A 6,000-nucleotide genomic window follows, 5' to 3' on the forward strand; every position below is an offset into this window, starting at 1 on the left:
AACAATTCCATAGCTTGATTCTGGTGGTTATTGTGACCATATTATTATATATATATCAAATTATATACTGTGTATGTTTATACAATAGAATTATATACTGTAAAATTGTGAGATTTAGGGCCAACAAGAGAAGTGAAGTACATGTTATGTATGAAGAAGCCCCAAGCTTGCTCCCCAGCATCACATGGTCCACCAAGTATGGCTGGGAGAGACCACCAGACACTGGACCAGATGGATGTTGCCCCCCCCCAAATGATTTAAAATTTTATTATAAAGTATGCCTCAATAGAAACGAAAGTAAATTTGTATATGGCTGCCTATAGGAGTTATTTTGTCATTGTTCACGGTAAAAACTGGAAACACCCTCTTTTACGAGGGAGGTGTCACACCCAGCAATATTCAGGTGCTTCTCCTGGCTCTGTACTCAGAATTTACTCCTGGCGGTGCTTGGAGGATCATGTGGGATGCTGGGGATTGAAGCTGGGTCAGCGGTATGCAAGGCAAGCGCTCTACCCCTGTACAATCTCTCCAGCCCTCCAAACTAGAAACTCCTTAAATGAACAGAAAATGGTGAATGGATAAACAATAAACCATATGAAGGAATACTACTCAGCAATGAAAAGGATTGTACTTTTAGTAGATGCAACAATCCAGATATCATTCCAAAGTGAAAGAAATCAGACAAAAAAGATGGGTACAGTGGGTAACGTGCTTGCCTTGCACATGGCTGAGACAGGTTCCATCACTGGCATCCCATATGGTCCCCTGAACACTGCTGGGAGTTCTTCCTGAGTGCAGAGCCAGGAATGACTCCTGAGCATCACCAGTGTGGTCACCAAAAATAAGACAGTACAAGGGCTGGAGTAATAGTACAGCGGGTAGGGCGTTTACCTTGCATGTGGCCCACCTGGGTTCTATTCCCAGCATCCCACATGGTCCCCCGAGCACCGCCAGGAGTAATTCCTGAGTGCAGAGCCAGGAGTAACCCCTGAGCATCTCCAGGTGTGACTCAAAAAAGCAAAAACCTAAAGTAATAAAAAATGAAACAGCACTACCGATCAAACAAAATCCAAAAACAAATATAGTATATAACTCCATTTTTCTAAAAGTTTAGAAAATATAAACTGAAGAAATGGTACATGGGTAAGGCACTTGTCTTGCATGTAGTGGCCCTGGGTTATATCCCTGACACCCCTGAGGGTCCCCAGGCCTGCTAGGAGTGCTCCATGAGCACAGAACTAGGAGTGGGCCCTGAGCACAGCCGGATGTGGTCCAAAAACAAAACAAAATAAACAAAAATGAAAATATAAACGTATATTTAGTAATAGAAAGTACATCAGTACTTGCCTAGGAGAGTAGAAACAGATATTACAAAAGGTCATGATGAAACTATTCGAGTTGACAGATATGTTCATTGTACTGATTGTATTCATCTTTTCATGGGAGTAGATATATGTCAAAACTCATCAAACTTTACTCCATCATTTGATTCTTAGAATATTCATCAAACTGTACCCTACATATGTTCAGGTTTTTTCCTTATCAGTCAAACTGGGTAAAGATTAAAAATTGTAACTATATGGTTCAGAAAGTTAGTACAGCAGGTAAGGTGCTTTGCTTGCATGTATCTGACCATAGTTTACTCCTTGAGCACAGAATCAGGAATAAACCCTAAGCACAACCAGATGTGGTCCCAAAACTAAACAAAACAAAACAAACGAGTGCACTAGAATAATCTAGTGACAGGCAGAAAACAGGGTGGCCTGAAAAATGGGAAGGCTTAAGCAATTTGGGAGTTTATTGCTGATGACAAGCCTAACATGTACTTATGAAGTAGTAGGTCACTGCAATGGAATAAAGGTGAAAGGGAATGGAGAAAACTTGTTCAAGGACCTGGAAGGACAAGGTCTGGGATGGCTCATTAATGACTGTTGATCTCCAGCATGCTTCAGAATTTAGGAAATACAGTCAGAGTTATATTAGAGAAGCCAGAATTTAGGGCAGCAATAGGAGTTAGGAGCACACAGATTCTACCACCTGCCCAATGTGAAAATGTGACATGTGAGAGATTTAACAATTTATACCAGATAGGTCTGCCTGGGGAAAGATCCTGAAAGGGAGAAGGTAGTAGTGGGTTCTGTGCAGCTCTATAAGGGAATTCTATTCTCTGCAGAGGTGTTGGTAAATATTCAACAAGTTCTAGAGAGCTCAGTTGGAGAGTTAAGGAGTGAAGAGTAATGCATTGAAATGTGGCTGATATTATAGAAATGAAAAGTTCAGAGGGGGGTGGACAAGGAGAAATGTATATGAAGTGTATATTATGTATAAAGACTAGGCATTTTATAGCCTGGGATATATTCAAGTAGAGTTTCATTTAGTGTAATTACTTCCTCATTACCCTCCACCCCCTCAGTCTGATCGCTTTGATAATATTGTTTGCCTATCAATCTGCCCTGCCTCAAAGATATGGCCTCTTCCCATTTCCAAGGCTTTTCTGCTATGGTACAGCCTATTTCTCTTGGTGAGGTTTGGCATTCAAAGGAATCTTTGAGTTTCTCAAGACACAAAAGCTGAATTCATGCGGTCCTTGTCCGTGCAAATGTTGTCCTTGCTTTTCTTGTCCTGGCTGTTACCTGCCACAGAAGCCTGTTTTCATCCTTGGAGCTGACTGGTTACTCAATGCTGGATGCTGGTCATGGGCTGGACCCTAAGGCTCTTGGGTACAAAGGACAAGGGTATGCTGCAATGTAACCAGATGATTTTCTGAGTGTGTCAACCTTGCTTGGGCACAGTTGATATCCGCCACGGCTTAGAAATGTTCACCTTTGCTTTGATATCTGCTGGGTATGTTCCTGTTCGCATTACAACTTGGTTTTTGTCTTCGCTGTCAATCTTTGTTCTTCCAGCTCACTTCTCTGGTTATATGACATCTTTACTACTTTTTTGGGAAGGGAGACAAATAGTTAATATCTGTTTAGGTATCCCCAACATATTCAAACTTTTCTTTTTCGTTTTTTTCCATAAACTCCTACCCCTCCCTCTGTCTTGGTCAGTGACATTATCTGTTTGTCAATTCCATAAACTAGAAATTACAGAACTGATCTCTCTGTTGTTAAATAACAACTTGCCTTTGCACTAAATTTGAAATTCAACTCTCCTTCTCTGCTACTTTCCATTTAAAATACTGCATTAACTTCTAAAATAGTTGCCTTCCCATCATGTTAATTAACATTAATTCAACTTCTAACCTGGTAGGGATGTTTAATATTATTGGACACTGACAATTAAGATTAAAACATTAAGCTCTGAATTCTCACGGATTACTGAATTCCTACAGTTTCATGAAAGACAACATAAATGTTTCCCTGAGATTCAAATTTTCTGATGGCACTATATTCTAGGAAAATCTAGTTCTTGGGTAGAGGATATTAGAAAATGCAGTTTAAAATTCAATACTTGGAGGGGCTGGAGCAATAGCACAGTGGGTAGGGCGTTTGCCTTGCACGCGGCTGACCCGGGTTCGATTCTCAGAATCCCATATGGCCTCCTGAGCTTCACCAGGAGTAATTCCTGAGTGCAGAGCCAGGAATAACCCCTGTGCATCGCCAGGTGTGACACAAAAAGCCAAAAAAAAAAAAAAGCACATCAAAATTCAATCCTTGGAGCAGGAGAGGGCAGGGCCTTGCATACAGCTAAGCAGTGTTTGGTCCCTGGCACCCCTTTGGTCTCCTGAGTACTTCCAGGAGTGACCTCAGAGTACAGAGACAGAATAAGCCCTAAGCACTACCAGGTTTATCCACCACCCCCCCCCCCCAAAAAAAAACCCCTCCTATCCCAGCCATTCTGATTGTTGCAGTGGAAAGTGGAGACATTTTCAGGCATACAAGTCCTCCATATTCACCCCCAAGTTTCCCTTTCAGAGGAAGTCTGAGAACAGAGGCCAGCAAATTGTCCGTAGTCTAAATTTAGCTCTGTTTTTATTCATAAGGTTTTATTGGAATATAGCCATGCCCCATGCAGAGAGATGTTTACTTTCTACCCCTTTTCAGAAAGGATAAGTACATAGAGAGAGAATGGGGAGATCATGATGGAAACAGGCAAACTTGAAGAAAGTTTGAAGCTTGCAGAAAGCTATGAGACATTAGAAGAAAAATGAGTTATGAATGACAAGAGGATGAAGTTACAAGAAATATTTTGTGTTGACTGATGTCAGTGAGGCTATGATGTTTTGGAAAAGTGGTAAATATGTAATACGAGGGAGTGGTGGGGAAATAGGTGAAGATGGTCGAGCTTCAAAATAATAATATCTAGGGCCAGGGATTTGACTCAAGTGTGTGAGGTGGCATCTCATTGTGGTCTTAATTTGTCTTTCCCTGTCACTGTCACTGTCATCCCGTTGCTCATCAATTGCTCCAATGGGCTCAGGAAACGTTTCCATTCATCCCTATCGTGGGCTGGTATAGCCCAATCTGCTCATTCCAGGAACATGAAGAGCACGTTATTGTTACTGTTTTAGGCATATCAATACATCACGGATAGCTTGCCAATCTCTGCCGTGCGGGTGGGATATCCTCAGTAGCTTGCCAGGCTCTCCGAGAGGTATCTTTCTCTAATGGTCAGTAATAATTAGCAGGTTTTCATATGCCTGTAGCCCATCTATTTGACCTGTATGAAGTGTCTATTCATATTTTCTGACTATTTTTGTTTGCATTTGTATTGTTGTTAAGCATAATTCTTTATATTCCCTGGATATTAACCCCTTATCAGATCTGTGGTGTGTCATTAAATAGACTAAAGCGTTCCTCCACCCCACATACACAAAAAAGTGGTGCTTTTTTAAAAAAATCAAAGCAAGTTAAAGTACGAACAAGATGGATTGACAGTGTTATTTTAAGGGGAATGTTGTACTTGTTTAGAGTACTGTAACATTGTAACTTTCCCATCCCCTTTCTCTTAGTCCTCACTCCCCAGGAGAGGGGTAGACTGTTGATTCTAACTAAACATAAATCAACTCTTCCATTTTAGGATCATAATCTTTTTTTTTTGTTTGTTTTTTTTGGGTCACACCCGGCAATGCACAGGGGTTACTCCTGGCTCATGCACTCAGGAATCACTCCTGGCGGTGCTCAGGGGACCATATGGGATGCTGGGAATCGAACCCGGGTCGGCCGCGTGCAAGGCAAACGCCCTACCCGCTGTGCTATTGCTCCAGCCCCAGGATCATAATCTTGACAGTAAAAATAATTTGAACTTTGTTTTGTGTTTGGGTTAGCTGTATCAAAAGTAACAAAAATCCTACAGCTTTGAAAAGGTCATTCAAAATAACCTTGGTCTTGGAACCTGGACGATTCAGTTCCATGGCCTCTGACCAGGGTCCATCAATGGAGAGAAAAAGTAGCGCTGTAGCACTGTCGTCCAGTTGTTCATAGATTTGCTTGTGCGGGCACCAGTAATGTTTCCATTGTGAGACTTGTTACTGTTTTTGGCATATCGAATATGCCACGGGTAGCTTGCCAGGCTCTGTCATACGGGCGGGATACTCTCGGTAGCTTGCCAGGCTCTCTGATAGGGGCAGAGGAATTGAACCCGGGTCAGCCATGTGCAGGCAAATGCCCTACTGTTGTGCTATCCCTCCAGTCCGGAAAGACAAAGTAACTGGTCAAAAAAGAACTTAATTACCAAGCAGGTGGCAGTTTGAAAGATGGTAGACTTACATATTCAAGTGAACCTTCTTGCCTACATAGTCACAAGAAGCAGTTTACATAGGAAAAGAACAGAGAAGTCTCCTTTTAGACAGGACAGGTGGGAGACTGGTAGGTGGCAGCTGGTCAGTAAAATCTTTTATGGGTTGGTCCTCTGAAGCATCATCCAATATATTTGTAAACCTAAATAAAGATTTCTGACTGGTTTCAGCTGTTATCTTCTTCGTATAGGCCCTGGTGGAAGCATAAGAGAGGGGAAATATCTTGTACAACCTCAACAGTTCCAATCCAGAGGAAT

The sequence above is a fragment of the Sorex araneus genome, chromosome 1, assembly GCF_027595985.1.
Source record: "Sorex araneus isolate mSorAra2 chromosome 1, mSorAra2.pri, whole genome shotgun sequence".
Lineage (NCBI taxonomy): Eukaryota > Metazoa > Chordata > Mammalia > Eulipotyphla > Soricidae > Sorex > Sorex araneus.